A 15381-nucleotide genomic window follows, 5' to 3' on the forward strand; every position below is an offset into this window, starting at 1 on the left:
GTGTGCTTACTTATAGAGAGAAAAGGAACAGCAGTAGAATGGATGTAAGAGTGCTAGATTGTCTGGGTGAAAAAATCAAAGCAGAAAAGGTAGTGTTTGGCCAGAGTGTTAAATGGATATGAAACCCCAAATGTTTCTTTTACGATTTAGATCGATAGAGCATGCATTTTAAACAACTTTTCAATTTACTCTTATTATCTAATTTGCTTTTTTCTCATGTTATCCTTTGTAGAAAATAATACCTAGGCAGGCTCAGGAGCAGCAAAGCACTACTGGGAGCTAGCTGCTGATTGGTGGCTGCACATATATACCTCTTTTCATTAGCCCACCTGGTGTGTTTAGCTAGCTCCCAGTAGTGCATTGTTGCTCCTTCTACAAAAGATACCAAGAGAATAAAACAAATTTGACATTAGAAGTAAATTGGAAAATGGTTTCAAATTGTATGCTCTGTCTGAATGGTCAATGGTAAATAGGAGGAGAAGAAGAAGTGCAAAAAAAAACAAAACAAAGCTTCAGCACCAGCTGGTAAGTTCCATGCAATTCATTGGGTCCCTTGAATTACACGAGTAAGTTCAGAAATATGAGACAAGAGGTGTTAAGATTTCCTAGAAAGAAGATGGCATAGAGCTGCTTAAAGAAACATGAAACCCCAAAAAAATCTTTCATGATTCAGATAGAGAATACAATTTTAAACAACTTTCCAATTTACTTCTATAATTTAATTTGCATCCTTCTCTTGTTAGCTGAAATGTTTATATAGGCAAGCTCAGGAGCAGCAGAGAACCTAGGTTCTAGCTGTTGATTGGTGGCTGCATATATATATCGATTGTGATTGGCTCACACGTGTTCAGTTAGAAACCATTAGTGCATTGCTGCTCCTTCAACACATTATACCAAGAGAATGAAACAAATTATATAATAGAAGTAAATTAGAAAGTTGTTTAAAAGTATATTCTCTATCTGAATCATGAAAGAAAAAAATTTGGGTTTCATGTCCCTTTAAAACGCAAATGTTATATTAGCTATAATGGCTAAAGATGAGAAGAGAAGAAACATGATAAAGTAACCTATCATTAAAACTAAATGGATAGACACTGACTATTCTGCTCTTCATGCACATAATGAGTTAGAAGAAATGGATAAGCTGTTTATACTTAAAGGGACATTAAAGCCAAATTTTTGCTTTCATGATTCAGATGGAGAATACCATTTTAAACAATTTTCTTATTTACTTCTATTATCTAATTTGCTTCATTCTCTTAATATTCTTTCCTGAAAAGTATATCTAGATAGGCTCAGTAGCTTCTGAATTGGTGGCTGCACATAGATGCCTCATGTGATTGGCTCACCTATGTGTATTGCTATTGCTTTAACAAAAGATATCTAAAGAATGAAGCAAATTAGATAATAGAAGTAAATTGGAATGTTGTTTAAAATTGTATTTTCTATCTGTATCATGAAATACATTTTTTGGGTTTAATGTCCCTTTAAGGTGAAACTAACAGGAAGGTTAACCTATTCCTAGGAATTATTATTAGAAAAATAGTAGGTTTACTTACCACTGAAATATGCATTTTTACAAAACAAACCATTGTAGTACATTTGGGAAAATATTTTTATATATCTAAAAAACACATCAGTATTATTTGTTTCGTTAAATATATATGTAATATGTGGTAACACAAAAATGGTCCAGACCAACCTAAACAAATTTACAATAAACAAGTTATTTGGGGCCTTTGTGTACAGCTACGTAATGACCAAAGACATTGCTTTAGAAACAGAGATGGAAATTCTAATATTCCTCCCCCCCCCCCTCTAAAAATGTTTATTGTAAATGGACAGAGGGTCAAGGGGGTACCCTTAAGCATCCATTCATGAGAGCCTGAAAGTTTGAAGGTGGTAATAAATGAAAATTTGACCCCACATAGCAGTACCTTCCACCATCTCATATTTAGTATACTTGAATCCTTCTCAACCTTGTCTTCCTTCATGTTTTTTTTCCCTTTCAATGTTACTTTAGTTAGACAGGGTCACCTCTCCTTCTCCTCCCTAACTAATATTCCCCTGTTTTGTTGAGGATGGTCTTAGGGGAGGGGGCAAGCAGTGAGCCAGTCATCGCTGTTCATTAAAGAAATAGCCTGCCTGCTAAATGCAAAACAACAGTCACTTCTGTTTATGTGCTAATTGGTATCCTGAGACCACATAACCAAACTGATACATTGTGACAATCAATGAATCCCTAAACTTTCACTCTAAGCAAATGAATATGGGTATTTTAAACTGAATCATTTTAATCTTGTGATATCCTTTATTTTATGTTTCATTTACAGAGAAGGTATTAAATAAATGGAGCAACAATTTCCAGCAGCTGACCAGTGGAATCAAAATTTAATCATATTTCTATGAGTCACAGCTTCTTGGAAAAATAGATGTGGGACTTGCATCTCCCTACTGATGTCAAGTACTAAAATTGTATCTATGTATAGTAGTCCTAGGACGAAAGAACAAAATAATTGGATGGGAGCAAGTTTGCATTTGGAGAACTGTACAAAATGTTATTAACTAAATACAATAACATATGGCTAAGACGTTTAAACGATATCATATGCAAACCACATCTTCAATGATATTAGACACAGTTATAAAATTATACACTTGAGAGGCAAGGTCACATGATTCCACCCTGGGATATGTGCTGTATAATGTCAAAAAATCCAATGCAAATTATAGCAGTTTCACTGCTTTTTACTATGATACATATGCAATAAAATGAGCCCAATATATACACAATATATACACATTTTTATTTGTTTAAATATGTACACACTGGCAATGGCACTATATAGGCAACCTCCCCTATAATTTAATTTATGATTGCCAGAGTATATAACTCAAATGTAAATTGTTTGGTAGGGGAGTGGTGCTAGCATCATATATTAACATGCAGAAAAAGGTTTTGGAAAAGACTCCAAAGAAAGAAAATGCTCTATCAGCACTCAGTGCCCAGGCTAGTTTAGAGGCAGGATAAAATAAAATATAACCTTTATTGTTTCTCTTTACAAGATGAGTGAAAAACATAATTTATGTAAGAACTTACCTGATAAATTAATTTCTATTAATTAAATTTAATTAATATTGGCAAGAGTCCATGAGCTAGTGACGTATGGGATATACAATCCTACCAGGAGGGGAAAAGTTTCCCAAAACTCAAAATGCCTATAAATACACCCCTCACCACACCCACAATTCAGTTTAATGAATAGCCAAGCAGTGGGGTGATAAAGAAAGGAGAAGAAAGCATCAACAAAAGAAATTTGGAAATAATTGTGCTTTATACAAAAAATCATAACCACCATAAAAAGGGTGGGCCTCATCGACTCTTGCCAATATGAAAGAAATGAATTTATCAGGTAAGTTCTTAAATAAATTATGTTTTCTTTCATGTAATTGGCAAGAGTCCATGAGCTAGTGACGTATGGGATAGCAATACCCAAGATGTGGAACTCCACGCAAGAGTCACTAGAGAGGGAGGGATAAAAATAAAAACAGCCATTTTCCGCTAAAAAAATGAATCCACAACCCAAAAAAATAAGTTTATTCTCATAAATGAAAGGAAAAAACTCAAATCAAAAGCAGAAGAATCAAACTGAAACAGCTGCCTGAAGAACTTTTATACCAAAAACTGCTTCTGAAGAAGCAAATACATCAAAACGGTAGAATTTAGTAAATGTATGCAAAGAGGACCAAGTTGCCGCTTTGCAAATCTGATCAACTGAAGCTTCATTCTTAAAGGCCCACGAAGTGGAGACTGATCTAGTAGAATGAGCTGTAATTATCTGAGGCGGGGCCTGACCCGACTCCAAATAAGCTTGATGAATCAAAAGTTTCAACCAAGAAGCCAAGGAAATAGCAGAAGCTTTCTGACCTTTCCTAGGACCAGAAAATAAAACAAATAGACTGGAAGTCTTCCTGAAATCTTTAGTAGCTTCCACATAATATTTCAAAGCTCTTACCACATCCAAAGAATGTAAGGATCTTTCCAAAGAATTCTTAGGATTAGGACACAAGGAAGGGACAACAATTTCTCTATTAATGTTGTTGGAATTCACAACCTTAGGTAAAAATTGAAAAGAAGTCCGCAAAACTGTCTTATCCTGATGAAAAATCAGAAAAGGAGACTCACAAGAAAGAGCAGATAGCTCAGAAACTCTTCTAGCAGAAGAGATAGCCAAAATGAACAACACTTTCCAAGAAAGTAGTTTAATGTCCAAAGAATGCATAGGCTCAAATGGAGGAGCCTGTAAAGCCTTTAGAACCAAATTAAGACTCCAAGGAGGAGAAATTGATTTAATGACAGGCTTAATACGAACTAAAGCCTGTACAAAACAGTGAATATCAGGAAGTATAGCAAGCTTTCTGTGAAATAAAACAGAAAGAGCAGAGATTTGTCCCTTCAAGGAACTTGCAGACAAACCCTTATCAAAACCATCCTGAAGAAACTGTAAAATTCTAGGAATTCTAAAAGAATGACAAGAGAATTTATGAGAAGAACACCATGAAATATAAGTCTTCAAAACTCTATAATAAATCTTTCTAGAGACAGATTTACGAGCTTGTAACATAGTATTAATCACTGAGTCAGAGAAACCTCTATGACTTAGTATTAAGCGTTCAATTTCAAAACCTTCAAATTTAATGATTTGAGATCCTGATGGAAAAACGGACCTTGAGACAGTAGGTCCGGCCTTAACGGAAGTGGCCAAGGCTGGCAACTGGACATCCGAACCAGATCCGCATACCAAAACCTTTGTGGCCATGCTGGAGCCACCAGCAACTCAAACAATTGTTCCATGATGATTTTGGAGATCACTCTTGGAAGGAGAACTAGAGGCGGGAAAATGTAAGCAGGATGATAACACCAAAGAAGTATCAGCGCATCCACTGCTTCCGCCTGAACATCCCTGGACAGGTATCTGGGAAGTTTCTTGTTTAGATGAGAGGCCATGAGATCTATCTCTGGAAGACCCCACATCTGAACAATCTGAGAAAACACATCTGGATAGAGAGACCACTCCCCTGGATGTAAAGTCTGACGGCTAAAATAATCCACCTCCCAATTGTCTACACCTGGGATATGCACCGCAGAGATTAGACAGGAGCTGGATTCCGCCCAAGCAAGTATCCGAGATATTTCTTTCATAGCTTGGGGACTGTGAGTCCCACCCTGATGATTGACATATGCCACTGTTGTGATATTGTCTGTCTGAAAACAAATGAACGGTTCCCTCTTTAACAGAGGCCAAAACTGAAGAGCTCTGAGAATTGCACAGAGTTCTAAAATATTTATTGGTAATCTCGCCTCTTGAGATTTCCAAACCCCTTGTGCTGTCAGAGATCCCCAAACAGCTCCCCAACCTGAAAGACTTGCATCTGTTGTGATAACAGTCCAGGTTGGCCCGAACAAAAGAAGCCCCTTGAATCAAACGATGGTGATCTATCCACCACGTCAGAAAGTGTCGTACATTGGGATTTAAGGATATTAATTGTGATATCTTTGTATAATCCCTGCACCATTGGTTCAGCATACAAAGCTGTAGAGGTCTCATGTGAAAACGAGCAAAGGTGATCGCGTCCGATGCTGCAGTCATGAGACCTAAAACTTCCATGCACATAGCCACTGAAGGGAATGAATGAGACTGAAGGTGCCGGCAGGCTGCAACCAATTTTAAATGTCTCTTGTCTGTTAGAGACAGAGTCATGGACACTGCATGTATCTGGAAGCCTAAAAAGGTGACCCTTGTCTGAGGAATCAAGAAACTTTTCGGTAAATTGATCCTCCAATCATGTTTCCGAAGAAACAACGCAAGTTGATTCGCGTGAGATTCTGCAGAACGTAAAGACTGAGCTAGTACCAAAATATCATCCAAATAAGGAAACACCGCAATACCCTGTTCTCTGATTACAGAGAATAGGGCACCTAGAACCTTTGAAAAGATTATTGGAGCTGTTGCTAGACCAAATGGAAGAGCAACAAATTGGTAATGCTGGTCTAGAAATGAGAATCTCAGGAACTGATAATGTTCTGGATGAATCGGAATATGAAGGCATGCATCCTGCAAGTCTATTGTGTACATATAATGTCCTCGCTGAACAAAAGGCAGAATAGTCCTTATAGTCACCATCTTGAAAGTTGGTACTCTTACATAACGATTCAAAATGTTCAGATCCAGAACTGGTCTGAATAAATTTTCTTTCTTAGGGACAATTAATAGATTTGAATAAAACCCCAAACCTTGTTCCTGAAAAGGAACTGGCATGATTACCCCTGAAGACTCCAGGTCTGAAACACACTTTACTGGATTTGCTGGGATACATGAGAGAAAAAATCTTCTCACAGGAGGTCTTACTCTGAATCCTATTCGATACCCTTGAGAGACAATGCTCTGAATCCATTGATTTTGGACAGAATTTATCCAAATATCCTTGAAACCACAATCTGCCCCCTACCAGCTGAGCTGGAATGAGGGCCGCACCTTCATGTGGACTTAGGTGCCAACTTTGGTTTCTTAAATGGCTTGGATTTATTCCAATTTGAGGAAGGCTTCCAATTGGAAACAGATTCCTTGGGGGAAGGATTGAGTTTTTGTTCCTTATTTTGACGAAAGGAACGAAAACGGTTAGAAGCCTTAGATTTACCCTTAGGTTTTTTAATCTTAAGGCAGAAAAACTCCCTTTCCCCCAGTGACAGTTGAAATAATAGAATCCAACTGAGAACCAAATAAATTATTACCTTGGAAAGAGATAGTAATCTAGATTTTGATGTCATATCAGCATTCCAAGATTTAAGCCACAAAGCTCTTCTAGCTAATATAGCTAAAAACATGGATCTAACATAAATTTTGATAATATCAAAAATGGCATCACAAATAAAATGATTAGCATATTGCAGTAAGCAATGTCAGAATCCAATTCTTGTTGCGCTAAATTCTCCAACCAGAAAGTTGATGCAAAGAAATTGCAGGTCTGAGAAGATGACCTGAATATAAATAGGCCTTCCTTAGATAAGATTCAAGCTTCCTATCTAAAAAATCCTTAAAGGAAGTACTATCTTCCATAGTGGTGCGTTTAGTAAGAGTAGAAATAGCCCCACCAACTTTGGGGATTTTTTCCCAGAACTCTATAGAATTTGCTGGTAAAGGATACAATTTTTTAAACCTTGAAGAAGGAATAAAAGAAGTACCTGGCTTATTCCATTCTTTATAAATCATATCAGAAATTGCCTCAGGAATAGGAAAAACCCCTGGAGAAACCACAGGAGGTTTAAAAACAGCATTTAAACATTTATTAGACTGAACGTCAAGAGGACTGGTTACCTCAATATCCAAAGTAATTAACACTTCTTTAAATAAAGAATGCATATACTCTATTTTAAATAAATAAGTAGATTTGTCAGTGTCAATGTCTGAGGAAGGATCTTCTGTATCAGATAGATCCTCATCAGAAAAGGATAAATTATTATGTTGTTGGTCATTTGAAATTTCATCAACTGAATGAGAAGTTTTAAAAGACCTTTTACGTTTATTAGAAGGTGGAAATGCAGACAAAGCCTTCTGGATAGAATCAGAAACAAATTCTTTAAAATTCATAGGTATATCATGTACATTAGAAGTTGAAGGAACTGCAACTGGCAATGTACTATTACTGATGGATACACTAACTGCTTGTAAAAGTTTATCATGACAACTATTACAAATGACATTCGGCAAAATAATTTCCACAATCTTACAACAAATGCACTTATCTTTGGTAGAACCGATGTCAGGAAGCAATGTTCCAGCAGAAACTTCTGAGGCAGGATCAGATTGAGACATCTTGCAAAATGTAAAAGAAAAAAACAACATATAAAGCAAAATTATCAATTTCCTTATATGACAGTTTAAGGAATGGGGAAAAATGCAAATAGCATAGCCCTCTGATAGAGAAAAAGGCAATAGGCAAACATCAATGGGGTATTAAAATAATGAAAAAGTTTGGCGCCAAGTATGACGCACAACGTAACTAAAAAAAATTTTGGCGCAAATCATAACCGGAAATTACACACTCGCGTCACTAATGACGCAACCGCTTGTAAGGCTTCGGCGTCAACTATGACGCCGGAAATGACGAAGTTGCGTCATAGACGTATTTTTCGCGGCCAAGAATGACGCAATAAAGTTTAGCATTTGGCGCACCCGCAGGCCTAATACCGCCCGCAATTTGCAAGAAGTCGTCAATTGAAAGAAAGACTAAACCCCAGGTAAGAAAAAAAAATAATTCTTAAAAAATGTTCATATTCCCCAAATATGAAACTGACAGTCTGCAGAAGGAAATACATGAACCTGACTCATGGCAAATATAAGTACAATACATATATTTAGAACATTATATAAATGCATAAAGTTCCAAACCATAGCTAAGGTGTCTTAAGTAATAAAAAACATACTTACCAAAAGACACCCATCCACATATAGCAGATAGCCAAACCAGTACTGAAACAGTAGAGGTAATGGTAAATTGAGAGTATATTGTCGATCTGAAAAGGGAGGTAGGAGATAATTCTCTACGACCAATAACAGAGAACCTATTAAATAGACCCGCGTTAGGGAAATCATCGTATTCAATAAGTGATACTCCCTTCACGTCCCTCTGACATTCACTGTACTCTGTACGGGCTTCAACAATGCTGAGAAGTGCATATCAACGTAGAAATCTTAGCACAAACTTACTTCACCACCTCCATAGGAGGCAAAGTTTGTCAAACTGAATTGTGGGTGTGGTGAAGGGTGTATTTATAGGCATTTTGAGGTTTGGGAAACTTTGCCCCTCCTGGTAGGATTGTATATCCCATACGTCACTAGCTCATGGACTCTTGCCAATTACATGAAAGAAATGTTAAAATCTAGGGCTGCAACAACTAATCGGTAAGATTGAACATAAAAATAGTTGTCAAAGAATCTCATTATCAATTAGGTGGTTGATAATGAGATTTGTTGACAACTATTTTTATGATCAAAGTTACCGATTAGTTGTTGCAGCCCTATTAAAATCCAATATCACAAGCAATTTTTGCTAATGTCAATATATTCAGCATTTCCCTGAATTTGTGGCTATAAGGCCTTTTATCATATTCATATCATGTCAAGAAACACACACACACAATCAGTAATTCATTAATATGGTTATCAACTGCGTTTGAAACATTTTAATGGTAGCACATTCAAATATTACTGTCACCATAAACGGAGCGCTTATTGCCAATATAAAATAGTCACATTTATTAATTCAGTCTCACATGTGTAATAATACGTAGTATCATGTATGTGTCATGACTTAGTTTGCAGTACCTCTAATGTGTGGTTAAACCACATATAAACTCTAAATGCTGTTTTCAATTGCAATAGTCGGGAAGGGGGTTTATGTGGGACGATGGGGTCCCGATTTGTGTAATATTTGAAAGTTACATGAGCATTACTGCTATATTGTAATTGAAAGGGATTTAATTTGACAATAGCTTAACTACAGTACCTCTGAGCATTCTCAGCGTCTGTCAGCACAACAGTAGTAATAACTATATGTTAACTTTACTTACGTTGCTTCATTCTATGATTATTCTTGTGGTGGCAATCATATACTATCTGATTATTTACAAGCAGAGGCGCATATGATCAATATAATTGAAGCACACAATTTTGTAACATAATATCAAATACTACGATAGGTCTATGTGTTTGATACACATTGTATAACACTACTAACCAGTGGAACTGATCCTTAATATAAAGGATTTAGTATGAAAGAATATGTTGACAAACACTAAACCTAATTTACTTTGAGTATAAGACAAATATTGGGTGTGCCTAAATTATCACAAGATAAGCTGATGATCAGGAGTTGTGTATGCCATAAGACAATACCCAGAACCATATAAGGGGGATCTCAATATAATTAGTTGAAGTATATATGACCAAGTACCGATAACTATACAATGTGGTAGAGTTTCCAAAAGGCAAATCAATAATATTAACTGCATAACCACAGCTGATATCGTTACTAATTGCAAACGTCAATGTGACTATTGCAATTAAAAAACATAATTTATGCTTACCTGATAAATTCCTTTCTTCTGTTGTGTGATCAGTCCACGGGTCATCATTACTTCTGGGATATTATCTGCTCCCCTACAGGAAGTGCAAGAGGATTCACCCAGCAGAGTTGCTATATAGCTCCTCCCCTCTACGTCACCTCCAGTCATTCGACCAAAGACCAACGAGAAAGGAGAAACCAAGGGTGTAGTGGTGACTGAATTATAATTTAAAAAATATGTACCTGCCTTAAAAAAACAGGGCGGGCCGTGGACTGATCACACAACAGAAGAAAGGAATTTATCAGGTAAGCAAAAATTATGTTTTCTTCTGTTATGTGTGATCAGTCCACGGGTCATCATTACTTCTGGGATACCAATACCAAAGCAAAAGTACACGGATGACGGGAGGGATAGGCAGGCTCATTATACAGAAGGAACCACTGCCTGAAGAACCTTTCTCCCAAAAATAGCCTCCGAAGAAGCAAAAGTGTCAAATTTGTAAAATTTGGAAAAAGTATGAAGCGAAGACCAAGTTGCAGCCTTGCAAATCTGTTCAACAGAGGCCTCATTCTTAAAGGCCCAAGTGGAAGCCACAGCTCTAGTGGAATGAGCTGTAATTCTTTCAGGAGGCTGCTGTCCAGCAGTCTCATAGGCTAAACGTATTATGCTACGAAGCCAAAAAGAGAGAGAGGTAGCAGAAGCTTTTTGACCTCTCCTCTGTCCAGAATAAACGACAAACAGGGAAGAAGTTTGGCGAAAATCTTTAGTTGCCTGCAAGTAGAACTTGAGGGCACGAACTACATCCAGATTGTGTAGAAGACGTTCCTTCTTTGAAGAAGGATTTGGACACAAGGATGGAACAACAATCTCTTGATTGATATTCCTGTTAGTGACTACCTTAGGTAAACAAATTTCGAGTTCCTACTCAAGGAACAAGTAGCTGTAGCTGGATTCAAACCCCCAACCTTTGGCTTGCAAGGTAGTTAAGCTAACCATTGTGCTACTAATGCTGGCTGAGATCTGTCCCTTTAATGAGCTAGCCGATAAACCCTTTTCTAAACCTTCTTGTAGAAAAGACAATATCCTAGGAATCCTAACCTTACTCCAGGAGTAATCTTTGGATTCACACCAGTATAGGTATTTACGCCATATTTTATGGTAAATCTTTCTGGTAACAGGCTTCCTAGCCTGTATCAGGGTATCAATAACCGACTCAGAAAAACCACGTTTTGATAAAATCAAGCGTTCAATTTCCAAGCAGTCAGCTTCAGAGAAGTTAGACTTTGATGTTTGAATGGACCCTGAATCAGAAGGTCCTGTCTTAGAGGTAGAGACCAAGGCGGACAGGATGACATGTCCACTAGATCTGCATACCAAGTCCTGCGCGGCCATGCAGGCGCTATTAGAATCACTGATGCTCTCTCCTGTTTGATTTTGGCAATCAATCGAGGAAGCAGTGGGAAGGGTGGAAACACATAAGCCATCCTGAAGTTCCAAGGTGCTGTCAAAGCATCTATCAGAACCGCTCCCGGATCCCTGGATCTGGATCCGTAGCGAGGAAGTTTGGCGTTCTGGCGAGACGCCATGAGATCTATCTCTGGTTTGCCCCAACGTTGAAGTATTTGGGCAAAGACCTCCGGATGAAGTTCCCACTCCCCCGGATGAAGAGTCTGGCGACTCAAGAAATCCGCCTCCCAGTTCTCCACTCCCGGGATGTGGATTGCTGACAGGTGGCAAGAGTGAGACTCTGCCCAGCGAATTATCTTTGATACTTCTATCATTGCTAGGGAGCTTCTTGTCCCTCCTTGATGGTTGATGTAAGCTACAGTCGTGATGTTGTCCGACTGAAACCTGATGAACCCCCGAGTCTTTAACTGGGGCCAAGCTAGAAGGGCATTGAGAACTGCTCTCAATTCCAGAATGTTTATTGGCAGGAGACTTTCCTCCTGACTCCATTGTCCCTGAGCCTTCAGAGAATTCCAGACAGCGCCCCAACCTAGAAGGCTGGCGTCTGTTGTTACAATTGTCCAGTCCGGCCTGCTGAACGGCATCCCCCTGGACAGATGTGGCCGAGAAAGCCACCATAGAAGAGAGTTTCTGGTCTCTTGATCCAGATTCAGAGTGGGGGACAAATCTGAGTAATCCCCATTCCACTGACTCAGCATGCACAATTGCAGCGGTCTGAGATGTAGGCGTGCAAAGGGAACTATGTCCATTGCTGCTACCATTAAGCCGATCACCTCCATGCATTGAGCTACTGACGGGAGTTGAATGGAATGAAGGACACGGCATGCATTTAGAAGCTTTGTTAATCTGTCTTCTGTCAGATAAATCTTCATTTCTACAGAATCTATAAGAGTCCCCAAGAATGGAACTCTTGTGAGAGGAAAGAGAGAACTCTTCTTTTCGTTCACTTTCCATCCATGCGACCTTAGAAAAGCCAGAACTAACTCTGTATGAGACTTGGCAGTTTGAAAGCTTGAAGCTTGTATCAGAATGTCGTCTAGGTACGGAGCTACCGAAATTCCTCGCGGTCTTAGTACCGCCAGAAGGGCACCCAGAACCTTTGTAAAGATTCTTGGAGCCGTAGCCAATCCGAATGGAAGGGCTACAAACTGGTAATGCCTGTTTAAGAAGGCAAACCTTAGATACCGGTAATGATCTTTGTGAATCGGTATGTGAAGGTAAGCATCCTTTAAATCCACTGTGGTCATGTACTGACCCTCTTGGATCATGGGTAAGATTGTCCGAATAGTTTCCATTTTGAACGATGGAACTCTTAGGAATTTGTTTAGGATCTTTAAATCCAAGATTGGCCTGAAAGTTCCCTCTTTTTTGGGAACCACAAACAGGTTTGAGTAAAACCCTTGTCCTTGTTCCGACCGCGGAACCGGATGGATCACTCCCATTAATAATAGATCTTGTACACAGCGTAGAAACGCGTCCTTCTTTATTTGGTTTGTTGACAACCTTGACAGATGAAATCTCCCTCTTGGGGGAGAGAATTTGAAGTCTAGAAGGTATCCCTGAGATATGATCTCTAGCGCCCAGGGATCCTGGACATCTCTTGCCCAAGCCTGGGCGAAGAGAGAGAGTCTGCCCCCCACTAGATCCGGTCCCGGATCGGGGGCCCTCGGTTCATGCTGTCTTTGAGGCAGCAGCAGGTTTACTGGCCTGCTTGCCCTTGTTCCAGGACTGGTTAGGCTTCCAGCCTTGTCTGTAACGAGCAACAGCTCCTCCCTGTTTTGGTGCAGTGGAAGTTGGCGCTGCTCCTGCTTTGAAATTCCGAAAGGGACGAAAATTAGACTGTCTAGCCTTAGCTTTGGCTTTGTCTTGAGGTAGAGCGTGGCCCTTACCTCCTGTAATGTCAGCAATAATTTCTTTCAAACCGGGCCCAAATAAAGTTTGCCCCTTGAAAGGTATATTAAGTAATTTGGACTTAGAAGTTACATCAGCCGACCAGGATTTTAGCCACAGCGCCCTGCGTGCCTGAATGGCGAATCCTGAATTCTTAGCCGTAAGTTTGGTTAAATGTACTACGGCCTCCGAAATGAATGAATTAGCTAGTTTAAGGACTCTAAGCCTGTCCGTAATGTCGTCCAGCGTAGCTGAACTAAGGTTCTCTTCTAGAGACTCCATCCAAAATGCTGCCGCAGCCGTGATCGGCGCGATGCATGCAAGGGGTTGTAATATAAAACCTTGTTGAACAAACATTTTCTTAAGGTAACCCTCTAATTTTTTATCCATAGGATCTGAAAAAGCACAGCTATCCTCCACCGGGATAGTGGTACGCTTAGCTAAAGTAGAAACTGCTCCCTCCACCTTAGGGACCGTTTGCCATAAGTCCCGTGTGGTGGCGTCTATTGGAAACATCTTTCTAAATATTGGAGGGGGTGAGAACGGCACACCGGGTCTATCCCACTCCTTAGTAATAATTTCAGTTAATCTCTTAGGTATAGGAAAAACGTCAGTACTCGCCGGTACCGCAAAGTATTTATCCAACCTACACATTTTCTCTGGTATTGCAACAGCGTTACAATCGTTGAGAGCTGCTAAGACCTCCCCTAGTAATACACGGAGGTTTTCCAATTTAAATTTAAAATTTGAAATATCTGAATCCAATCTGTTTGGATCAGAACCGTCACCTACAGAATGAAGCTCTCCGTCCTCATGCTCTGCAAGCTGTGACGCAGTATCAGACATGGCCCTAGAATTATCAGCGCACTCTGTTCTCACCCCAGAGTGATCACGCTTGCCTCTTAGTTCTGGTAATTTAGCCAAAACTTCAGTCATAACAGTAGCCATATCTTGTAATGTTATCTGTAATGGCTGCCCAGATGTACTAGGCGCCATAATATCACGCACCTCCCGGGCGGGAGATGCAGGTACTGACACGTGAGGCGAGTTAGTCGGCATAACTCTCCCCTCGCTGTTTGGTGAAATTTGTTCAATTTGTACAGATTGGCTTTTATTTAAGGTAGCATCAATACAGTTAGTACATAAATTTCTATTGGGCTCCACCTTGGCATTGGAACAAATGACACAGGTATCTTCCTCTGAATCAGACATGTTTAACACACTAGCAATAAACATGCAACTCGGTTACAATTTTATTTAATAAAAACGTACTGTGCCTCAGAAGCACTAAACGATTAAATGACAGTTGAAATAATGAACTGAAAAACAGTTATAGCATCACTCTTAACAAACAACACAACTTTTTAGCAAAGGTTTGTTCCCATTAGTAAAATAACACTAATTAAATTTTAAACATAAAAATTACAGAGCAACGTTTTAAATCACAGTCACTATATAAGTCTCACAGCTCTGCTGAGAGAATCTACCTCCCTTCAAAGAAGTTTGAAGACCCCTGAGTTCTGTTAGAGATGAACCGGATCATGCAGAAAAAACTGACTGGAAATTTTTGATGCGTAGCAAAGAGCGCCAAAAACGGCCCCTCCCTCTCACACACAGCAGTGAGAGAGAAACGAAACTGTCATAATTAACACAAGCAAACTGCCAAGTGGAAAAATAATGCCCAAATACTTATTCACTCAGTACCTCATTAATGCAAACGATTCTACATTCCAGCAAAAACGTTTAACATGAAAAATACCTAATAAAAGGTTTAATGTACTTTTACAGAGTAATTCCGGTGAAATACCATCCCCAGAATACTAAAGTGTAGAGTATACATACATGTTCATTATAATGGTATGGCAGGATTTTTTCATCAATTCCATTCAGAAAATAAA

At 39.0% G+C, this 15381-nt stretch overlaps 1 protein-coding gene across 1 annotated transcript in view; it reads right to left on the minus strand.

Annotated features, from left to right (window-relative positions):
• Positions 1 to 15381, minus strand: part of METTL25 (methyltransferase like 25) — a gene marked incomplete in the record, with an annotated part of 826773 nt that overhangs the window by 11382 nt on the left and 800010 nt on the right.

Source organism: Bombina bombina, chromosome 6 (assembly GCF_027579735.1).
Source record: "Bombina bombina isolate aBomBom1 chromosome 6, aBomBom1.pri, whole genome shotgun sequence".
In the NCBI taxonomy this organism is placed as follows: Eukaryota; Metazoa; Chordata; class Amphibia; order Anura; family Bombinatoridae; genus Bombina; species Bombina bombina.